At 44.5% G+C, this 24,202-nt stretch overlaps 1 long non-coding RNA gene across 1 annotated transcript; it reads left to right on the top strand.

Annotated features, from left to right (window-relative positions):
• Positions 1–8,993: 8,993 nt before the first annotated feature.
• LOC138920848 (uncharacterized) lies at positions 8,994–19,058 on the top strand. Its single transcript, XR_011432761.1, has 2 exons — positions 8,994–9,381; positions 17,474–19,058. It is a non-coding gene; the product is annotated as an uncharacterized lncRNA (long non-coding RNA).
• Positions 19,059–24,202: the final 5,144 nt, after the last annotated feature.

Below are 24,202 nucleotides of genomic sequence, written 5' to 3'. Positions count from 1 at the left end.
TCACATGGGACGTTATACTTGACATTTGTTTGTTAGTTTATTGTCTGTCTCCACTGGATTATCGTCTCTGTGCAGTTGGGAGATTTTATCCTTCTTATGGCCTGTGCTAAAGGGAGTGCAGCCGCATAGGATGTGCTCATTTAATATTCAATGGACTGAATGAATACTGCCGCCTCACATGTCTATTTTCTCACCTCTCCAGCCATTGTCCGCTTTATGGATTCTTTTTCTTTTTTTTGCTGAGGAAGATTTGCCCTGAGCTAACATCTGTTGCCAATCTTCCTCTTTTTGTATGTGAGCCACCGTCACAGCATGGCCACTGAGAGACAAGTGGTGTAGGTCTGCGCCTGGGAACTGAACCCAGGCTGCTGAAGTGGAGTGTGCTGAACTTAACCAGTAGGCCACTGGGGCCAGCCCCACCCAATGGATTCTTTAATCTCACCCTACAAGCAAGCTCAGGTCTCTTCTTGGTGACACATCCTTTCCTGGCCCAGCTACCTTGCTAAACTGCCATCCCACTTAGAACCAACTCGTGCCTACCCACTCATGACTTCAGATCTCTCCTTTTCGTTGTCCACTCTGGGCATTTTACTGAAACTGCTCCTTGCAGGCCACCGATGAGCTCCTACCAAGTGTTACCATCTGTCTGAAATCCCTGACACTTCCAACGATTTAAAATCATCCTCCTTTTTAAAATTCTCTTCTCAGTTGTCCATGTTTCTCAGTGATGCATGATGAAATACACAGCGGCAAAATACCATGAGGCTTGGGATTTGCTGTGAAATATTTCAGGGAAGTAACCACATGGCAAGAAGGATTGCATGGCCAGCATCCTTGATCATTGCTGATCCTCATTGAATGGGCACAGGTCTTCATTATGTATATCTCTACTTTTGTGTACATTTGGAAATTTTTATCAAACCAAAAACAAATGCCCCCTCATGCTCTGTCTTCAGTGGCATCTGACCCACCCTCTTGCCCAACACCTCCCTTGCTGCCCTTTCTGGTCGCGCTCCTTTCTCCTGCATCCCTTGGTTCTGCCCTGGCCGTTGTCTCCCTCCATAGTCTCTCTTGGATACCCCCACCTGCCATGGCATTGATGACCATCCCTGAGTCTCTAATTCCCACAGACCTGAACTGCTTCCCCCGGGCCCAGCTGCTGAATCCCCATGACCTGCAGAGACCACCCCAATGCCCTCCAAGTGCATGGAGCACATGTGCTCCAACCAGAGCTCTTGTTTGCCCTCAAGGCCCTGCATAGCCCTGCCCACTTCCTGTGCTTCCTGAGTTCTCAGTGACCTTGTCTTCCTTCTGGTGCCCTGGGTCCGATACCCTAGAGTCACCATGCCTGCCCCGCCTCCAATGGATGGCCAGTTCCCCTCTTCTTTCCCAAAGCCGCTTACTCCCCTCCCGCCCATTTCTCCCATTGGCTTCATTATCTCTTGCCTGAATTGTTGTTTAGTTTGTCTTCATGCTTTAATTCCCTACCCCTGATCCCAGGAACGCACCACTGTCAAATGAATCTTCCCACGTTCAGCCTCACCCCAAGCATGCAGAATGCACTTCTCTTAATTCCAGACTCCAGGCTCTCAATCTGGCCCCATGTGGCCTCCCAACGCCATCTCTCACTTTTCCTGTCTGGCACTCAGAGCTTTTACCAACGAGAACGCTCTCTGTGTCTCACACCTGCCCTTTTTCTATGGATACAGTTCTTACTTGTCCTTCAAGCTCCTGCCGGAAGGCCGCTTCCTCTGGGAAGCCCTTGCTGATTTCTCAGTCAGCAGTAATTCATCCCACTTCGTCGTTCCTAAATCATTTCGGGATGTTCTTGCCTCATTTGGTTTTGTAATGGAGTTTTGTGGGAACTTTTCCTGCAAGACTAGGATGTTTTTTTCCCAGAGGCCCAACATGTTGTGGAACCTTGTGTGTTGGAAGCAATTAACACTCGTTAAATGAGACAATTTCCCCCCCCTCCCCCGTCTGCTTTGTGCAGTTACGATGGTAAATGGAAAAATCTGAAAATAATCTCAGCTGAGAAACACTTTTATGCTGAGAATTGCTTTTAATATTTCAGAATTGGCATATAAGACTAAAAAGAACCTACTCCAAAATGTAGTGTTGGTGTGGGTTTAGAATTCAGTGTTAACCATGTAAATAGGAATTCAAGGGGAATTTACCAAATTGACCTCATTTACATGTGTAATTATCCACCTGTGATCATTCTACTGTCTTATCTATTCCGTCTTTCTCCTCCCACATCAAGTTAAAAATACTTTGTATCAAGCATTTTTTTCCTAACCAAATACAATGAATTCTTGGAATTGGGGTGTGCATTTGTGTGTGTGTGTGTGTGTGTGTGTGTGTGTGTGTAAATGCAGCTCTGCCACTTGAAACAAGATGTGGAAGTACAATGAAATTACAACGTACTGTTGGTGTGGGTGAGAGGCTTAGAAGATAGACATCGTGAGTCATGTTCAAGTGTGCACTTCACTAGGGGAGATTTGGAGGTAAACGGCTTGGGGACATCCCGCTGCTTTCAGTGATCAGCAAAGCCAGGAAAGAAAACCATGAGTTCTGCTCACCTGGAACTCCACAGGGCACAGTCCATGGCAACTGGGAATAGCTGCTTCCTCTGCTCAGAAGATCTCTGATAGGACAGGAAGGTGTCAGGGAGCTGGGCGCTGCCTTCTCAGGACACCCTCCTGGTGGGAAAAGGATAAGCTCAGAGCTGGGGTAGAGGCCCTCGAGCTCGAAGCAAAAGAAAAGTGGTTACCCAGGTCCCTCAGTGTTTGGGTGTGCGAAGGAATTGTGAGCCCTGGGGATGCTTCCAGGGGCCTGTGGTCCCTGGAGCGAAGGGATCTGATGCAGCAGCCCTGGCCCCTCCAAGGGCAGGGGCCTCCCCTTGAGCCCCTGGCGACTCACAGGGTGGGCATCGCCGCCGGGGAGCTCCTTAGAAATGCAGACAGTCAGGCCACGCCCCCGCCTGCTGTGAAGCAGAACCCAAGTTCAGCAGGACCCCTGGTGGTCCCCATGCACGTTCAAATCTGAGAGGCACTGGTTTAGAAGACTGTGAATAAAACACCCCTTTCGTGTGCTCATTTGTTTTGTCACGATTGTTCATTTCTCTGAATGCCGTAGTAGTTCTTTACGGTGCCTCCTTTTGACACCTGTAAAGTAGGTTAGTTTTACTCTCCAGCTTTGAGTTGGATTTTTTTCTTAACCAGACCACAAGGGGCCGCATCTCACCACATAAACATTCATCACATCCAGCCTGTTCCCAGCCACAGAGGCCGACTGAGGAGCTACAGGAGCCCCCTTCTCACAGGTACGTGGCTCCCGCTCTTGCAACCAAGCTCCTTAATTGAAATAATGGTCAAGGCCTCTCCCCACTGGCTCCCCACCAGATCACCAACAGCTTAGGTCACTCAGTATTCAATCCTGGAACTGTCCACACCTACACTCCCACGGAGCATTTTCCGCAAGAGATTTACATTTCACACTGGGAAGGTAATTATGTTTTCTCTTTCAGTCATTTTCTTATGTTTCCGTGACTCAGGCTCATTACTAAGTCCCCTCCCGCAATCCTTTCTGAGTCCTTGATGCTGTTTGCCAGCTTTGTGGGAAATTGCCGGGTGAGACGCGTCAGCCTTCCTGAATAAGCGCATTTCTGACCCCCTTGCTAATCTGTCTGACAAGTTTCCCCAGGAATCGTGGCCTGTATTAACGCTATTTATTCCTTTGGAGAGATTAAGGAGCACTATTATCTCTTAATGGGAGGAGGCATCAAAAGCATTTTATTCAGATTGAAACACTTCCCAAAACCTTCAGGTAAATTCAGACAATTCCATTTTAAGTCAGATTTCCATTCGCTGAAACAGAAGAGGTTTTTTTTTTTCTTTATGCGCACGCATTAAATTATTTTACTCCACAGAATGTAGTCGAGGCGAAGAGGTGGTGCTGGGAGGTCAGACCAGACTGGGAAGCCCGGAGCCCGAGGTCTGGGTCCTGCTGTGTTTCTAACTAGCCGAGCAATTCACGTCCTTTGCTTCCCATCTCCCAGCCTCAGTTTCTCATCTATATGGTGAGGAGGTTAGACTAGAATGATCTGTGAGTTTCCTCACTTAATTGATCTCGCAAAAGCAGTGTTTTAATTAAGCATTGATTTGACATGGAAAACTTGCTCGGTAGCTGACAGAGGGACGACACAGAGCATCTGCCATCTGATGGACGTTGACAGCAGCGTTCTGCCTTTGGAGAACCAGGACCACAAAAGAGGCTTCGAATGGAAAGCACCACCCACCTTTGCGGCTGCTGCCTAGTTAACAGTTGTAGGTGGCTGGCAGGTGGCACGTCTTGAAGGTATTCTTGAATCAGCTCATGGAATTCTGAATAGAATGAACACGCGGGCACGTGAACACTTTCACAGCATCTCTGGTCACCAACATTTCATCAAGAATATTAACTTTTAAAATGCCCTTGTGATTTGTCATCGCTTGAGTTGTTTCGATGAAAAAGACATGCCCTGTTGTTGTCATTTTACTTTCTCTTGTTCTCCTGTCTCTTCCCCCATCACTGTGTCCCCTCAGCAAGGCCAGAACCAACCAGAACTTAAATTGTTCAGGGTGGATGTCAGCCCTAGAGCAGGGTGAGCAAAGTCCTGTGATGCCAGCCCACTGGGCAGCGTTTCCAAGGCAACCCCTGTTGTCTGTCTCTCTCCACTCTGAAGGGAAACCTGGGCGAATGTGTTGCTGACGTGGCTGATGAGAACCGGTGTGGGGTGAAGCCATCAGTGCATGAGGAGGCTGGTTCTCGCCATGTTTTTTCTCTGTAAGGATAAATCTTATTCACATTTGTTTTCTCTGGCCCTAAAATGAGGATTTGAATTGAACTATTTTGTGAAGAGTTAAAAGCATACTTAAAACACACACAGACCACCAGTCTGAGCGTCACTGGATGATCATCCAACGAGGAAGGAGAGCCAGAATTCTCACAGGAAAGAGCAATAATTTCGGTCACTAAATGGGGGAAGGATTAGCATGAGCCAAGATGCAGAAGAAAGGGCAAGGGGTAGTTCCCAACCAGAATAGCTCCCATCTTCAGTGTTCTTCTCATCGTTTGTGAGACTATAAAATTTATTGTCCAAACCAGGGCATATTAGAGAGTAAGAGAGGGATATTTAATAATTAAGCCAGGACGACAGACATAAACCATCCCAGGCAAGCCAGCATGTGTGTCACCCTACGTTTTGTGCCTCACAGTAAGAAGTCTCTGGAACAAAGATGTCCTCAACTAACAGAGTTTGAAAACCACTAGCCTCAGTGATAAAGATTCTGGGTTATCTGATGAGATTTGGGCAGGTGGGAGAGAAAGTGGGGAATGGAGAAACGTGGGAGGGTTTGAACAGAAACTCGGGGAAATTTGACAGGAAATCAAACAGAAATGAATGAAAAGGACCTTGAGGTCTTGGTCGTCTCTGAGGGAGCATGACTTGGGGTGGCCCCAGTCGGTGTTCTGTGACTTTGTCCAGTAAAGAGTATAGTAATTATGATTTACGTCTGAGCAGTAGTAATACATGAGGTTTCTGGAGAAAGAAATCCCAACATAGTAAACATGAAAATGATGTTTGTGGTTTATGATCAGTCCTGGTGGTTAAGTTCAGGCACTCTGCTTTAGTGGCCCAGGGTTCATGGGTTCGGATCCTGGGTGCAGACCTACGCATCACTCATCAAGCCATGCTGTGGCAGCATCCCACATGCGAAACAGAGGAAGACTGGCACAGATGTTAGCTCAGGGCCAATCTTCTTCAAGGAAATAGAGGAAGATTGGCAACATGTTGTTAGCTCAGGGCCAAACTTCCTCATCAAAAAAAAAAAGGAAATTCACTCAAAATGGACATCAATACGCTTATGAAATATGTTTATTGTTATCCTAAAAGAAGTAAACTGAGTTCACATACATAGCAAGTTAATTATAAGATAAAATACCTGGAAAAAGCTGTCCTTTTATAGCATCAAATATACTTACTTCAGGTGTAAACACACATGTTTATTCTTTAACCAGATGAGGTTTCCTGATGAAATGATTTAAGAATTTTAAGAAGTGTGTCTTAGTCTGTTTGATCTGCTATAACAAAACACCATGGGCTGGGTGACTTATACACAGAAATTTGTTTCCCGCACTTCCGGAGGCTGGAGGACATCATGGTCGGGTTTGGGTGAGGACCTTCTTCCAGATTGCAGACAGGGGTTTTCTCATCGTATCCTCATGTGGTAGAGAGAGGACGAGAGAGCTCTCTGGAGTCCCTTTTATGAGGGCACTAATCCCATTCATGAGGGCTCCACCCTCCCGACCTAATCACCTTCCAAAGGCTCCACCTCCAAACGCCTTCACATTGCGAAGTAGGATTTCAACATGTGAATTTTGGGAGGATGCAACATCCAATCCATTGCAAAGTAGTCAAGAAATGCACTTTTACTGTAGAAAAATTAGAAGATGCAGACACCTGAAATGAAGACAATAAAATCATCTGTAATCCAAACAAGTATAAATAACCACTATTAACATTTTAGTATATATCTTTCCACCCTATTTCCTATGCATTTTATTTATACAGATAATTATGAAAATGATAGCTATAAGAATAATTATTATTGTTACATTATGAACAGTTTTCCATGTCAACGAGTATACTTCTGCAACCTTGTTTTAGTGACTATATAATATCTTACAGTGTTGAATAGTTCATTTAACCAAACTCCTGGCATTAGGTATGAGGTCACTTCCAGAATTTGTGTGTGATAAACAATGTGGTGGTGAACATCTTCTAATGAAATCTTGGGGCATGTATAATGAATGAATCTGGAATGCATGACTTCCGGTGGGGGGTTATCTGAGATCCGTTAACTCTGGGCTCTGTTTATGATTCAACTGCAGAATGAACACACAATAAGGCCAGAAGAGGAGACACAGGTTATAGTTTTGGCCCCAACACATTAACCCTGAGCACGTTGCTTAACCTCTCTATCTTTGCATTTTCTTTTTTGTAACAACGTTACAAAACTTAGAGAAAATTCTGGAACCTGCCCCTTGAACTGCACCGCTGTCAGGATGAGACAGGGTAAGGGTGTGAAAAACCATTTAAAGTTATAAGGTAGTTCCCTTTTATAGGGATTTCCTTTTGCTTTTGAAATGCTATTTAAAAAATTTCCGTATGCTATCGATGAAAACTATTTCCAATTTTTTGACATTTTCCAGGAAAACTGATTTTTAGGAACCAGCAGACAAGCGTCAGGCAATTTGGAAGTTGTGGTTCCTGAATGGGTTCTTCCAGAGAGAAGCTACTAGAAGTGTTCCAGGTGAATCAGACAAGCCTGCCTGCCTGCCTTCTGGATTTTCACAAACTAAAGGCAGAGGGAGCACAGAACTTGCAGGAGGGCCTAGTGGGGTGAGTGGTTCTCTCCCTCGCGCCCTCACCCTCCCTCAGCTGCCATCAGCCAGGAGGCCGCTCTGAAACTGGAGGGTGTTTTGGGCCTGATCCTGTCCAGCCTGAGGGAGACAGAGGCCAGCCTGCTGTCAGAGATAACAACGGCTGTTGGAAGGGAAGTCTGGGAAAATATTTTAATAAAGAATCCTGGGAATTCCAGCTGCAGTTGCGAGAGGGCCCCAAGGGGGGCAAGTGGGGAGCATGAATGAAAATTTGCAGCCTGAATTAACCCCAGAGAGACAATCCTACAGCTCAAAACCATGCATGCCTCCCGCGTACCTGTCCGCCACCCATATGGTGGAAAAGCTAGGGGGGAAATTCCATTCACCAAACATGGAGGCGTCTAGAGCTTTCCTTCCCTCTGACCTTCATTCCTGGCCATCAGTGCACAACCCTGGTGGTGGTGGTTGTGGTGGGGGTCACCATTCACATAGGGTAATGGGGACACCTCCTCTCCTCCTGCTGGAGAGGCCCTAAGGGTGACTTTCTTTCTTTCATTCTCCTCTGTGTAGAGCAGATACGAGCATATAGTAGATGCTCCATGGATGAGCCAACAGCGTAGGAACAGAGAGGGGAGACTGCAGGTCTCCCGCCCACCCATGGGAGATCTTGGCACCGCCAGCCTGCCAGCAATGCAGCTTGCAAGAATTTCACGGTAATTCTCAGCGTCCCTAAAAAAATAATTTTTATTTCCACCCACTTAGGAAGATGTTTTGGGTTAGAAGGAAATGGGTAAATTCAAAACTGTAAAGACAACAATTTTGAGTTCCCTGAAAGGTACACTGTAAAACTCACATATTTCTCTTCCCTGGAGAGGTCCCAAACTCGAAGTCAGTGTGGTAGGAGAGAGGTCAAGTTCATTAAGAAAGGGAGAAAAGAAGGGCTATTCCTGGCAGTGGGTGTGCGGAAGCCGAAGGACAAGTGTGCACCCATTCTGCTAGAGCAGAGACAGACAAGTGCTAGGTTTCAAAGATCTTTCTTTACTTAGCTGTAGATATCTCCGTTGCAATTATTTTAAGTTCTCCGAGCTATTTTAAGTATGAAATATAATGCTGACCAAGTACACGCACAGTACATTCCCCCAATTCTTTTAAACTATCCTGACGACAGTGTGGGAGGAAGAGTCCTATTAGAAAAACGAACTTTTATTTTAGTTGCTATTTAAGACCAAAGAAAGGCCTGTAGTAGCTGATAAATGTAAGAGGCAATTTTCTATCATGGACCATAAACGGGAAAATGCTTCGAGTCACTAATCCCTTCTGCCCATTCGGACAGTCTCCTGCCTTCAGTAAACGGAGCCTGGGAAAAGGCAGTCGTTTGGTGTCAACAGCTAACTTTTTGGGTTGCCTTCAAATATCAAGTTTCTATTTTTGTTTGATGACTTCATGTTTTTCAATTGCTGACAAATCATAAAGGAAGAGACAGCTTTTCTCTGGGTTTACGCTTTTAAACGCTGAGTTCAGGAAGAGATAAACAGAAGCTCCATTTGGGGACTGAGAGGTTAAAGGTCATGTTTTGAGCTTCCCAGACTCCTGCATAAGGTCCTTAAGGGGAGTTGTTTCTTAAGGGGCAGTGGTACTTAGTGAGCTAAGGATTGGGGGTTACAACTTGAAGAGAGGGAGTGTGGGAGAAAGGAAGAGAAAGCGAGAGAGCGAGAGAGCGAGAGAGCGAGAGAGCGAGCGAGAGAGAGAGAGACAGAGAGAGAGAGACAGAGAGAGACAGAGAGAGACAGAGAGAGAATGGAAATTTGCAGCCTGAATTAACCCCAAAGAGACGATCCTACAGCTGGATGACAGCTGGAGAGACTGAGAGAGAGAGATGCTGTGAACTGAACTGGTACATTCTGGAGCCACAGCAATTACTCTGGAACATTTTTTCTCAAGGCTGTCTTCACGAAGGTGAGAGAAAGACTCACTGAAACTTCTTCGTTACCTCTTAACAGACAGCCTTGGAGGAGTCTGTTTAAAATCTTCCTTTCCCCTTCTTTGCCATCTCCAAGGGCTCATAACTCTATCAGGCTTTCTCCACTGTGTTCAGGGGCTGTGCCAGAGTGGCTCGGCCAGGGGAGTCTGGATGGTTAGAGAGAAAGAAGACTTTATGAGAAGTGGGACTCCTTCCAGAAGCCGTGAGGGCTCCTCTGGATACCAGCCAGGGGAGCTAGAGCTGGAGAGGGAAGATGGGCGCTGCCCTGCAGGTCCTGGGGGGCAGCCTGTATGCGAACCCTCTGGGGAGCTCTGAGAAATAACAGGGGACAGGAGAGGCATGAGGTCCTGCAGCATGTGGCTGGGGCTCAGGATCCTGGTGGTGGGGACCATCACAGGAGGGTGACTGGTCTGGATCCCCGCTGGTCAACACGGGCAGTGGAACCTGGTGGTTCCGGCTATGTGTCTCTTCAAAGAGAACTGCTTGTGTTTAGGGATTTGGCATAGGGAGAGGAGGCTGGGTTGCTACAGAACAACCGTATTGTTCAAAAGGAATTTTTTTTCAAGTATGTATTTTATAACTAGGAAAAAACCCTGTGCAGATATTTTAATTTTGGCAAAAAGAAATGGGGGCAAGAATCAAGGCTCAGTTAGATTCAAATGTTGGGGCCGGTGGGACCCATGCTGTCGATGGGCTCACAGGCTGGGCATTAACACAAGGGAAAGAATGTTGAGACCAAAGGCAGATGCTGGAGCTTCTGTTTCTGCCTTGCTCCTTTCTGTCAGGAGGCAGCTGTCCCTGAGCCTCAGTTTCCTCCTCCGTGAAATGAGGTGGTTGAAAGCTTAAATGAAACCTCGCAGAGTAGTTGAGAGGTTTCAGTGAAAACTTCGCATAAAGATTGCTTTGTAAATAGTCACAGAAATTTGTGTGGCTCTAATTTTGGAGTTCTGACCTGCAAGGTGTGTTTTTTCCCTGTTGACTTCACCTCTAAAACATAATTATGGTTTACGTAAAATAGAAACAGAGGCATGGTCAATGAGACCCTGCTCAGCATTTTGATTGCATTAATGCTGTGTCTTTCTTCTCTTGGCAATCCTGTTTTAGTGTGTGGGAGACAGCAGGACACAGCATATCTGTAGGGCTATGTATCGAGCGTTGCCTGGTGGGGAAAAAGACCACGACACTCAGACTCTTCCTTCTTGTCTGTAAAATGTCAGAGAAAAACGAATTGCTCTGCAAGACTGCGGTGAGAAGCTGGGATCCCCCTCCCCAAACTTCAGGCAACCATGTTGAAATACAAGATGGCAGCGCGGTGTCAATTGTCCTCCTCTCTGCCAGCAAACTTCCGAGTCTTGGTCAGCCTGGGAAGTTTAATGACTGCCATGGAAGTGATCTTGGGTTTACTTTGGGGGCTTTCCAAAGTGAGAGGGGAAAAGCAATTTTATTTTTATAAAGAAGAGAAAAATACCCAGAAGCCTCTTGCCAGCTGAGCCCATTCTTCATCTTTTTCCTAGCTTCCTGACTCCTATCACTAACTTCCTAAGCCGTGGGTAAGGCAAGTTTACCACCCCAAACAAAGGGTGGTTTTTATCCTTTGGATACAAGACAGATGGGGGAAGGGGAGGGAGAGGAAGTCAGAGAGACTCAGGGTTCAGATCTTTCTTCTTGGAGAAGATGAAGTTCTGCCAGTGAACTAGCTGCCCTGGTCCATGGGTTAAATAAACATCACACATATGGGAAGAGTTAGAGAGGATTTGTGAGGTTAATGGGGCCAAAACTGTGTCTTGGTGTTACTGAGTGAACCAGAGAGTTCCACTGGAAGCCCGGGTTACAATCTCTGACCTCATTAGGTCTGAATGGAGAAGAAGGGTGGAAAGATGAATGAATTTCTGACGTTAGTTTTATTTCCATTTGGCTCCAACTGCTGGAACATGCCAGATATTTGTCTGTGTTTCAGTCTATAAAGGGAACATAGGTCCATGTGTTCAATTCGATTTGACAAGCTTTTATCGAGCACTTGCTATGCCTGACTCCTAGCTGAGTACTGCAGGGGGACACCAAAAAGATGTAGCATTGAGGACAGTGTGGAGAGCAAAAAGAGCATGAGTGTAATTCTAGTTCCACCCCCTTGTGAGCTTGGACTGGCTGCTTAATGTCGTCGAATCTCAGGTCTTTTGTCTGTAAGAAGGGGCAGTAATACCAAGTGGAGAAGTTAAACTACGTGGGCTAACACATGTAAATGTTGTGGTTAAAGTCCTTTGGGTTGCAAGTAACAAAACCCACCTCAGACAAGTTTAACCCAGACATGCAGTTGGGTGTTAGAAAGGTGTTGGAGTCTCTCCCAGAATTCACGCAGGGAGGGTAGGACCCAGGCTGTTCTGGGGATCTCAGCAGCAGGGGTGTCTTCATCTCAAAGTCTCCACGAATAAGCTTCTGCTCCCAGTGCTGCTCTCTTAGTCCCAGCTCTTGACATAGAGTCTGTGTGGCGCAGTAAGCAATGGCCCGAGGGGCAGGGTCCTAGGCTAGAAGTGTAGATGGGACAGAGAGTAGACGCGTGTATTTGTCAGCTCCAGCTACCTAACAAAGTACCACGGTTGGCATGGATTAAACCACAGAAACTCATCTCGCAATTCTGGAGGCTGGAAGTTTGAGATCAAGATGTCAGCAGATTTGGTATCTTCTGAAGCCCTCTCCTTGGCTTGTGGATGGCCTTCTTCTTCCCAGGTCCTCACATGGTCTTCCCTCTGTGGGTCTGTGTCTTAATCGCCTCTTCTTACAGGGACATCAGTTGGATGGATTAGGACCCACCTCAACAGTCTTATTTTAATTTAATCATGTCTTTAAAGACCCTGTCTCCAAATGTAGTCATGTATCCTATAGATGTTTCAGCCAATGACAGACCACATATACGACAGTGGTCCTATGAGAGTAGTACCATATAGCCTGGGTGTGTCGTAGGCTCTACTATCGAGGTTGTGTAAGTACGCTCTATGATGTTCCCACAACGACGAAATAGACTAATGATGCATTTCTCAGAACGTATCCCCATCGTTAAGCAAGGAATGACTGTACAGTCACATTCGGAGGTACCGGAGGTTAGGGCTTCAATAGAGGAAATTTTGTGGTACATAGTTCAGCTCACAGCAATGCCATCCAACAAAGTGGCTTGCTGGAGGCTGGGAAGACATGCCCAAAGTCCTCTACTCTAGTCCTGTCCCTAGCCCAGAGATGGGAACATAGAGGGTTCTTTTCAAATGTTGGTCCTCTCCTCTTCTCCCTGCAAAACACTAGCTCTTTGTCACCAAGGAACTCATCCTCCTCCAGGGGAGATGGTGCCTGGGGCCTTCAAATAACTCTCGAGCCATGGGAAGGGTATAGACTTGGATTTGGGAGTTTGAGTCTCCAGTCTGGATTGTGTCACTGCTTACCAAGTGGGTAAGAGATGTCACCTTTCAAGTCTGTTTCTCATGTGTCAAATGGGAAGGGTACGTAGAGGCGAGTGGGCTCAATGATCCAAGGATTCAGTGATTCCAAGACTTGCATTGGTTAAGGGCAGAGCGCCAAAGTGAGGGGTAAGCAATTGGTGTTGGCTAGAGTTACTGGGAAAAGTTTTGTGCTTGCTCTGAATGGAGCGTTTCCCATAATCTTTGTTTGGACTGGAGTCAGCCATCCTCCATGACTGACTGACTTTTTTGGGTCAAAAGCGACTCATCTCTTTTTCTTCTGGCCAGAGGGGGGAGAAAACCAAACAAAAAAATTTCTGTCCTTTGGAGCCAAAGCAGCACATGTTTTGGGGGGAAATCTCAGAGAAAGGCACTTTCTGCTTGTTTCCCTCAGTTGTCCCCCTCTCGGCCCCGGCTCCAGCTCTGACTACGCTGCTGGCATCTCTTTGCACAGTTCCAGATGCTGCCCTGTAAATTCTGAAGGTCATTTACAGAGAGAGAAGGTTCTGGAAAGGGTCTGCCAGGACCCTGGTGACAAAGTGAAGGAGTTAGAACAAAAGTCAAAGACAATCAAAGAGAAGGAAGATTTCCAAAGCGGTGTGTTCTGGAATGTTCCCACAAGGAAACTTCTCTTGGTGGACTGTTCACTTGGGTGACTCTTGGAGCTTTTACTTTACTTGGAGTCCCTTGCTGGGGTTTGCGGAGCTCAATAAGTCACACCCTCTTCTCCGTACCTGAATTCTGAAGTGACTGATGACAAGAAAAGAGGGAAGGAGAGTATGTCCCAGAGGCACAGTAATGAGTTTCTCAATAGAAACCATGGGAAATCTTCCCAACAAATGATAGAGGAGTGACTGAGGGGCAGAGAGAGGCCCAAGCCTTGTGCTAGTGGATGTCCTACCTCCTGAAAAGAAATCTCAGGAATAGGGAAGAAAAGCTTCTCCTCCATGCTGGTGTTTTCCCCAGACAACCCACCCAAGATGTTGAGGTGTGAGAAGTCTTTACTGAGAGCTTGATATGACAGAGGGGGCATTCACACTGAGGACACCGACAGCTTAACACTCAGTATCAGCCATCAGCCCTCCTTGTCTTTGGAAGTCCTTTGACTAGACTGCCACCAAGAATTCTTCCCTGGTCTCCTCCTTCCAAGCTGCAGCCTCCTCTTGTGTCATTGCATCTTCTGCTCCTTGAAGAGACTTCTGCAAAATTCCTCTTATTACGCAGACAGAATTTTAGCTGTTCGCTCCCTGCACTGGACACCGAGGAACACTAAGGCGCTCTGCCGTCATCTTTCTGCTTTGGGTTTCACCCTCTAGTATCTCAGAAGAGCTGGTAGGGACTTTGCCATTTCTCTGTCCTTTGTCTGTGTAAGTGGAAAGGAACAATTTAAATATCTACTTTCCCACTGTGATGAATGATGCCACGTCCCATTAGAAGGCAGAAGTGACAACAATCAGTGTCCTGTAGAGCTCTTTTCATTTACAGTAAGACCCCACCATAACGTGTTAAGTGGTCTCCTAAGCATTTAACAGCATAATGAAAGCAATGGAGTGAGCCTTCACAACTGGGGCAATGATCAATTAACCAATTAAGATTTTATTTTTTGAGAATGGTGTGAATTATGGAGCTAACTTGATTCCTTTTCCAAATGGAATCCAGATTGCAACTCCACTTGCTCAATAGTTCATTCCTTCCCCATTCATTTAAATTGCTGCCTAAATTATTTACTAAATATGTACGCTGATCTGGTTTTGGACTCTATTTCATGCCAATTGATCTGTTTGTCTGTTGCTGTGCCAATAGCACACTTTGAAAGTTATGACAACCTTATGGGATAGTTTGATGTCTCTTAGAACAAATCCTTCCATCATTGTGCCTTTCCAAAATTTCTTGGCTTTACGTATGAGTTTATATCTTCAATTGATTTTTTTTAACAATCAGCTTTGTTGAGGTATAGTCTACATACAATAAAATTAGTGGAAAATAAAGTTAGTGTCCAATTTGATGAGTTTTGACAAATGGATACAGTCATGTGACTGCCATTACAATTACAATATAGAACATTTCCATCATCTGCCAAAATTCCCTCATGTACTTTTGCAATCAATCTCCTCCTCATCTCTGGCCCCTGGCAACTGCTGTCCTTTCTTTTCTCACTGTGGTTTTTCCTTTTCTAGAATTTTAAATGAGGGGAATCATACAGTATGTAGTATCCAGTGTCTGACTTTTTTAACTTGGTATAACGCTTTTGAGAAATAATACGATCTCCAAAGATCTTCCATGTCGTTGCCGGAATCAGTAGTGTGTTTCTTGTTATTGCTGCTCGGATCCATTGTGTGAATATACTGTAGTCTGTTTACCTACTTACCTGGTGATGGACATTTGCATTGTTTCTAGTTTTTGTCCTTTATGAATAAAACTGTGAATGAACATCTGCGTACAAATCTTGGAGTGGACATATGCTAACATTTCTTTTGGGTAAACACCTAGGAGTGGGTTTGCTGGGTCACGGTCATATGGTAAGTTGATGCTTACCTTTGTAAGAAATGTGTAGGTGTTCTGCTTTCTCTGCGTCCTCACTAGCACTTGCTATCGTCAGATTTGTAATTTTAGCTTTTCTAATGAATGTGCAGTGGTATCTCAGGGACGTCTTAATTTGCATTTGCCTAAGGACTAGTGATGAACACCTGTTCATGTGCTTTTTGTATGTTACTTTTTGGTGAAGTGTCTGTTTAAGCTTTTTGACTTTTTTTTTTAATGGGGTTGTTTTCTTGATATATTCTAGATAGAAGTCCCCTCCGTCAGGTACCTGATTTTCAAATACGAATCTTGTCTTTTCATTCTCATAGCAGAGTTTTTCACAGAAAAAAAGTTTTTAATTTTGATGAAGTTCAATTTAAAAATTTTATCATTTTTGGTGTCCTACCTAAGAACGCTTTGCCTAACCCAAGATCGCAAAGACTTTCTCCTAAAAATTTTAAAGTTTTATGTTTTTCATTTTGGTTTATGATCTATTTTGATTTCTTTTTTGTAGGAGGTGTGAGGTTTATGCATAGTTTTTTTTTTTGCCTGTGGATGTCCAGTGGCTCCAGCACCATTTGTTGAAAAGTCCATCCTTCTTCCATTGAATTGCTTTTGCACCTTTCTAAAAAAATCTGTGGGTCATATTTGTGTGGATCTATTTCTAGGTTCTCTAGATTGTTCCACCAATACCACAGTATCTTGGGAAGATAGATAAGCAAATGAACCTATAGTTCACTCATTTCTTAGGACTCCGCTCACACTTTTATTGGAAGAACTCTCTTAGAACTGGCCTATCCATCTATTATAGCCCCCAGCACTATGAGCTTCTTGAAGGCAGGGATGGTGACATTCTTTTATATAAGCCCAGCACAGGGCCAGCCGCGTAGTGGGTCTCAATAATACTTGTTGAATAAAATGGCTAATGATTGACTGGCTGAATACTGTCTATATTCAGAAGATGGACAAGAAGTCACACTCAGAGGAAGGGTTTTGCTCACGGAGTAACTATGTCACAAATGAGGAGTAGACAGACATTTGGCTGTGCTGCAGTCATGAGAAACGTTTTTTTTTAGTACAGACTAATTCAGGTGAAGAAATATATTTATGTCCTATGACTTTTTTTCTCAGTGAACTGTTACTGCACAGTCCATTTACACGCCCCCTCCCTGGATTCCTTTATTTGTGGTTTGTTTTCCCAGCAGCCACTACAATCCCCATAAACACAGGAAATCTTTGAGCCTTCTGTGTGGCATGGAAATGGCTTGACAGGGCAGTTCTTCCAAATGGTTCTTTCTAGAAAAGTCTCATTCATGGCCCACTTCTGGGAGACTTGACAGAAGCTGGTTAAATATTTAGAAATTTCTCTTTAAAGAAAGGAGCTACGGGGCCAGTCTTCCTCAGCAAAAACAGGGGGGATTGGTGGCAGATGTTAGCTCAGGGCTAATCTTGCTCAAAAAAAAAAAAAAAGAAAAAGAAAAAGAAAAAGGTAAAAGAAAAAGAAAGGAGCTAAAAATGAGGCCACTCGAACTACTAAAATGTGGGCCACATTTTTAGCTCCTTGCTGAGGAAGGCAAACAGTGACGACGAAACCAGAGGGCAGAACGCAGCTGCGTCCTGCTCCCACTCTGGTTTCTTTCTTGTGTCTTCCTTGTGGCCAGGATATTATCAAAGCCTCCCTCTTCTCAACGTTTCTGAGTGAGAAGGATTGGAATTTTATTTCCTGTCAAAACTTCTCAGTATTAGCTAGGCTCTGAAGATTTTTTTCAGGTGGGCTGGAAGATTGTTTCCGGGAACCGAAAATGGCATAGATGGTTTCAACTTTAAGTTCAGGTAAAATATCCTCCCCCCTTCCTCTGGCTCCTGCCTCGCCACCAGCAAAATAGTCCCTGAAAATTATAATACTTGATATTTGTGGTAGGAATGAACGTTTCGTGGTCACCCTAAAAGCAAAGTTAAAAATCTTGGCTTCTTTGGAAAAGTGCTTCCCTCATCCCTATTATGAAAGGGTTACATTTATACTTTAAGAAGAAAATAAAAATTGCTCATAATCCCAGTGCATAGGTATGAACGCTATTAATATTTTGCTAAAATTTCTTTCCAGGGCACACATAGGATTTTTTTTTTACACAACTGAACTTTGAAGTCAACATTCCACCAACAGGAGGAAACTGCCTCTCTTATGCGGAGCTAAGAGAGATCTTTTTCAGGAAACTAATCCTCACAGTGTGAGGTTGGAATGATTATTTAGACATTTTGGGAAGAAGCAAACTGTGGCTTGAAGTGGGAATCTCCTGGGGTCCTTATTCCTCTACCCACAGCCCCTGAGACTCACCCCTCCTCCTCCACAGCAACAACCGGCAGAGAAAAGAATACGTCTGACTTAAGAGGAGTCACTGGACATGGTGCATTCATTAAGATGCGGGAAGGACTTGGGACGCACTCACAGCTGAGGAAGGGAGCGGCAACATGGGCCGAAAGAACAAGGCTGTCGTGGGGGCCATATTGGGGTTGACTGGGGAAAGGGTAAGGAGTAACGGAGGGAGTGGTGATTAGGGGAAAAGCCAGTACTGCAGAGATGGGATTCTCTGGTCCTGCACCCTTTCCAGCTCGCTGGCAGCAAGGCAGGCTCGTGGGACAAGGTGTGAATAAAGTAGTTGGAAGTAACATAAATTACTTCCAGGTTGAAGTAGAGAAGAGCCGGCGTCTTCCCCCACTGCCTCTTCCCCTGCTGCAGGGACAAGGAGGCCTCCCATTACAGGCGGTGCCCTTGCATCCCTGAGAGACTTCATGGACGTTGGGATGAGGGTGTGAAACATATGTGAGTTGTATTAAGCCATTGAGACCCGGGCGTGGTTGTTACTGCAGCATAACCTATCCTCTGCTGACTAATCTAGCCATGCAGATTCCCACAACGGGGGTTGAAAGTCCCAGAACCTTGTGCTGTCTCTTACCTGTGGCTAGGCATGGGCAAAGTGCCCGTGTGGCACAGGTGGGGATCTACTCTGTCACATCGGGAAATGGCTTTCCTGCCTCAGGAAAAAGAGAGGAGTGAGAAGACACTGTCTTTTTCCCTTCTTCTTTTAAAAAATTTTTTAATTGAGATACAATTGACATACAACATATTAGTTTTAGGTGTAAAACATAATTATTTGATATAAGTATATATTGCAAAATGGTCATGATGATAGGTCTAGTTAACATCCGTCACCACACGTAGTTGCAATTTTTTTTCATGTGATGAAAACTTTTAAGATCTACTCTTTCAGCAACTTTCAAATATACAATACAGTATTGTTAACTATGGTCGCCATGTTTACATTATATCCCCATGACTTGTTTATTGTATAACTGGAAGTTTGTACCTTTCCCCTCTTCTTTTGTCAAATGTGGATATGGCACTTAGTGCTGTGGCAGCCTCTTTGTGACTATGAGAGGGGACATCATTGATGTTCTAAGGATGGAAGAGGAGAAAGATGGAAGGCATCTGGGTCTTTAAGGACATCATAGAGCCAATGAACCAACCCTGGAGACTCCCTGAGTTTTTGCTTTTGATTGAATCAGTTGAGAACCTTCTTATCATTTTAACCACTTTTACTTGGTTCTTCCCCTACTTGCAATAAAACAAAGTATCCTAGCTGTCCATTTAATGAAGTAGTACATTAACAATAAAATCATTAATAGTATCATTTTTCCTGACTATTAGGAATCTAATTTTACAGTTTTGCCATTTGTGGAAAGCTGAACTTAGACAACACATTTAGGGGCAGGGCTTATTCCCCAAAGATTCTTGTTTTATAAAAGGATTCATCAGGTAGAGTGGTTTCAAATAGCAGTGAGCTGTGTGCATTTAAGTGATGATATATACAGTGAAAGCATTAGGAGCCATCTGTAAATTGATTATCAGCCCCAAGCGAAATTTAATGATGATTACGATATTAGGGCTTAGCCCATTGTAAGTGTTCAATAAAAGGCAGCTAATAGTACTATTATCCTTAAGTCAATGGGCTGTACCTTTTGCATGAAGAGTCCACTGGACATCCACTGGTGGGAGGACACGGGCACTGAATCTGTCAGGCTAAGTTGGGCTATGCTGCTGTAACACGCTGTCAACCTGGCAACCTCAGTGGCTTGTGGCAACATCAATTTTTATTTCTCACTCATGGTACAAGCCCATCTCAGGGCAGCTGGGGCTCTGCTCACATCATCTGAGTTCAGAGGCTGATGGAGCAGCCTCTGTCTAGAACGTCACTGGTCTCATGGCAGAGGGAAGAGAGAGAGCAAGAACCACGTGCTGGCCTTTAAAGCTTTTGCCTGAAAGTGACATATATCACTTCACCCACATTTCTTTGGCCAAAGCAAGTTGATGGTGGCGGGAGGGACACCACAAGAGGAAGATAGAATTTGGTGAACAGTAATGAGATCTACCAGAGACGCTGAATTGGAGCGTTTGAGACCTTTAGGTCAGCCCAGTTTCCCTGAGATGGACGTGTCCTTCCTCTCACGTCATTACCTGTATTCCTGGCATCTTATTTCCCCACTAGCTGTCCCCCAGTATCCATTCTCCTTTCTCTCACAGTAACAGAACACTTGAGTTTTAGCTGGGCTCATGGCTCCAGATGAAGCCATCCGTCCCACAGCCTCCCATGTAGCTAGCTGTGGCTGTGCATCTAGCTGTGGTTAATGGAAAGTGAGCCAAAGGGATGCATGATCCAGATCGTGCTCTTAAAAGGAAGGGGTAGATCCCCACTCCACTGCCTTTTCTCATCACTTCCAGGTGGCTGAAATTTAGAACCCTGTTGGACCATCAGTAGACGAGAATGACACTCTAGGGATGACAAATCAACGAGGTACTAAGAGTTTGCATCCCCTCAAGATCTACGCTATAATAGTTTATTGAGTGGCCATACCAATCTGGTCTTTTACATGAGAGATAGGCAGATTTTGATTTAATTTTTGCCACTGTTATTTTGGGTTTCTGTTTCAGTGGTCTTACCCATTTCCTACCCAATACACTCCTTTTCTTGTAAAACTCAGCTGACACTAAACAATGGCATGGAAAAAAGCAAGGTTATATTTAGTAATAAAGATACCCCACTGCAAATGGTTCCCTGGGGCCAGCTGTAGGAATGTTAAGACAATGCACCCGCCCCTTAACTGGAGCACCAGCCAAAGAGAGGGAGACATGCCCCCGCTGTTAGACATGACAGCTTCTTGGAGTAAGGACTGAATCTCTTTAACTTCACCTTGTCCCATTTGTCCTGCAGACATCCTTTCTGTAGAAAAACTTGTCATGAGTGGTGAACTGAGGAAGAAGAAATTTGGATGGACAAGTCTCCAAACCATCCCTAAATCCCATGTCTCAGCAAAGAAGTCACAGGCTGTCGACCCTCCAGGCTGTACACTCTCCTTTGCATAGGCTCATGGTTAAACTGGCAGGTCATCTAGGCTTCTAGCTTCTGGTTGATGTTTTCTTTTGTGCTGGTATAATTCTCCTATTTGTTGGTATTATTCCCAGTAGAGATGTCAAATAGGTTTCACCTCACGTGTCAACTCATATATTGGTAGTGGCTGCAAGTCCACTACATGGAGAAGGACTCTGCATCACATGTCTTAGGTTGGGTTCCCTGAAGCAGAATCTGAGACAGGTATTCAGATGCCCTGGGTTTCTTGAGGGAAGACTCTCTGGAGAAAGGGAGTGAAGGAAGCCAGATAGGGTAGGGAAGGAACTACACAAGGATGTGGTCTCAGCTGTAGCCTAGCTTCAGCCTGATCTCATGGGGGCCCTGGAGCATGAATCACACCTCAGAGTTGGTCCCACCTTGAGGCAAGAGGGCTGGACTTTTGTAGCCCCTTATTAGGCAGTTGTTGGTATAGAATGCCTTAGGTGAGGCACCTCTCATTTTGCTGAGGTCAATTCTCTGGAGATAAAGGCAGCTCTGAGCCTCTAACGCCTGACATTCATAGCACCTGGCGGATGGACGAATGTACTTGCTGATAAAGGGGATCTGGGTGGGACATCACCAGCATCTACTACTCTGCATTCATGCTCAGGAAACGAGTGTTGTGACCCATTAGCAATGTCTGCCACGGGCATGGGCACCATCTCTGTAAAGAACCTTGTAGAGATCTCATGCTATGAGAAAGAGGAAGAGCTAAAACACGCTCCTCGTCAAACTAGTAAAACGTTTGATTAGGAGGGGCGTGAAAGTCGTAGAACATGATTAGTGTTATGGCCCAACCGTTGCCTCATAAATTGAAAGTTGGCACTACTTCTTTCCTGAGGACTCGGAAGCACAACTTGATGGTAAGATCTTTTGGTGGCAAGCAACAGAATTCATCCCTGGGTCACTTCGACACATAAGATCACGGGAAGGAAATTGAGAGAGCATGGGATCAGAGAAAGATTGTAAGGCTGGGCAGGAATTAAGGCTACTCCAGGGACCTCAGCAGCAGAGTCATATGGGCTGCCTCCTAGGGTGGCACCAAAACATTCAGCTCCAACCACCTTTGGTCTCTATATTTATTTTTAATCGTTTTAATTTTAGAATAGTTTCAGATTTACTGAAAAGTTGCAAGAGTATCAGAAAGCAGTCTCACACTTGTTTGCCCTATTGTTAACACTACTGTGATGTATTTGTCACAATCAAGGAACTGAATATTGATGCCTTATTGCTAACTAAACTCCATAGTTTATTCAGATTTCCTTAGTTTTTACCCAATATCATTTTTCTGTCTCAGGATCTCATCCAGGGCACCACGTTACGTTTAGTGATAATGTCTTCTTAGGCTCCTCTAGACTGTGAGTTTTTCAGACCTTCTTTGTTTTGATGGTTTTGAGGAATGCTGGTCAAGTATTTTGCAGAATATCCTTGACTTGGTGTCTCTTTTAAATCTGGCCCAGTTTGAGTGCAGTGTCTCCCTCCTTGGATCAACTGGCCATAGCCAGGGGCAAGGGGGAGGCAGAACAGGCCACGGGGGTGGGGGTGGGTGGGCGTTGGGCGGGGGAGGGGGGAGGACGAAGTGGGGCAAAGAGGGATCTTTCCGAATTCCAGCCTCTTCCGTTTGTGCCTGCAGTCCAGTGAGCTAATCAGGGTCCCCGCCTTGCAAAATTAGATGAGCTGAGTTACAATTCCCAGCAAGATGATTACGTGTGCACACAATAGCAAAATAAGAAGCAGCACAGAACCAATGGCCAAGGTCAAGCAATTAGAGAGAAGAAACCTGAGTGATTCTGACCAGAACCAACTATGTGGCTGCTCTATACGTTATTCTCTGTGCCAAAGCTTAAAACAAGCCAGGATACCTGAAATTCCTTCTCCATCACTGGTCATTGTGATCATAATATCACTGCACAGAGCAATTTTTTTCCATCAACAAAATCGCAAGCCCCGAAACAGTTAATTTCCTACTGGTTACAAGATACAAGTAATTTGTTTCTTTTATTTCTCTCCCCCACCACCACCCTGAAGACTACAGAACAATTGATATGCAAGACCCTTGGTTAAAAACAACTGCTGAGAAAAATTCAGAAACCCAGTTCCTCTCTAAATACATCATTTGCACAGCAAAGAATTGTAGCGCTCACTGAACTGAGCTGAACCCATTGAAGTCATTGACTCACGCCTGTATTTAGAAAACAAAGAATTTATCCATGCAAGCAATTAAACTCTGACCTATTTAAAGAAACCTGTTGCTTTTTTGTAAACTGGGCTATTGTTTGTTTGCCTAGGATATGAAGGTTAAGGGAGCTTAGACAATTGCCCCTTTGTGGCTACATTCTGTTTTCAAATAGTAACAATCTTACTGCATATGTTAAAAGCTGGACAAGATAAAATGATGATTTCCAAGTTCCTGATGATTTTTCTAATCTCTGCTCCCTGTCTAATAACTCTGCAGAGAAAGAGGGAGGAAGGGCAAATTTTTAAGGCCACCATTTCTTCTTTTGGTAACAGCTTTATTGAGATATAATTCACATATTATACAATTTACCCATTTAAAGTATATAATTCAATGGTTTTGACTACATTCACAAAGTTGTGAAACCATCACCACAATAGATTTTAGAACATTCTTGTCACTTGTTCAAAAAAGAAACCCCAGCCAAGGCAACCACCAATCTACTTTCTGTCTATGGATTTGCCTATTCTAGATATTTAATACAAAGGGAATTATATAATATGTGATATTTTGTGACTGGTTTCTTTTGCTTAGCAAAACATTTTCAAGGTTAATCCATGTTGTAGCATGTCTCAGTACTCCATTCTTTTTTATTGCCAAGTAATATTTTATAGCATTTAGCTACCACATTTTATTTATCCATTCATCCATTGACAGACATCTAGGTTGTTTCCATTTTTTTTGGCTTTTATGAGTAGGCTGCTACGAACATTTGTGTACATGTGTTTGAGTGAACATATGTTTTTATTTCCCTTAAATATATACCTATGAGTTGAATAGGTAGGTCATAGGTCACACTGGACCTTTTAAATAATATAATGTGGCAACTCTGGGAGTCAGATTCTTGCCCCTCTCCAAGGTTTGTTGCTGTTGTTTTGTTGCTGTTTGTTTAGTGACTTTTATGAATTAATTCCATAAAGTCTTTACTTTTTGTCATGGGTGGCTGTGAAGTCTCTTCTCATTTAGCTTAATGGTATGCTAATATGGACAGAGGTTCCTTATATGCCTAGAACCAATAAATCTCCCAATCTTTGTGCAGGGCTGTGTGTGTGTAGTAGGGGCACACCTTCAACACTTGGACAAGTAAGTCACAACTTTGCCTTAGCTTTTACTTCCTGCTTACACAGAACCTCAAGGTCAGAGCTGAGAGCTT

Source organism: Equus caballus, chromosome 26, assembly GCF_041296265.1.
Source record: "Equus caballus isolate H_3958 breed thoroughbred chromosome 26, TB-T2T, whole genome shotgun sequence".
In the NCBI taxonomy this organism is placed as follows: Eukaryota; Metazoa; Chordata; class Mammalia; order Perissodactyla; family Equidae; genus Equus; species Equus caballus.
Note: the sequence above shows the minus strand (reverse complement) of the source record. Positions and strands in the feature narration are given on the sequence as shown.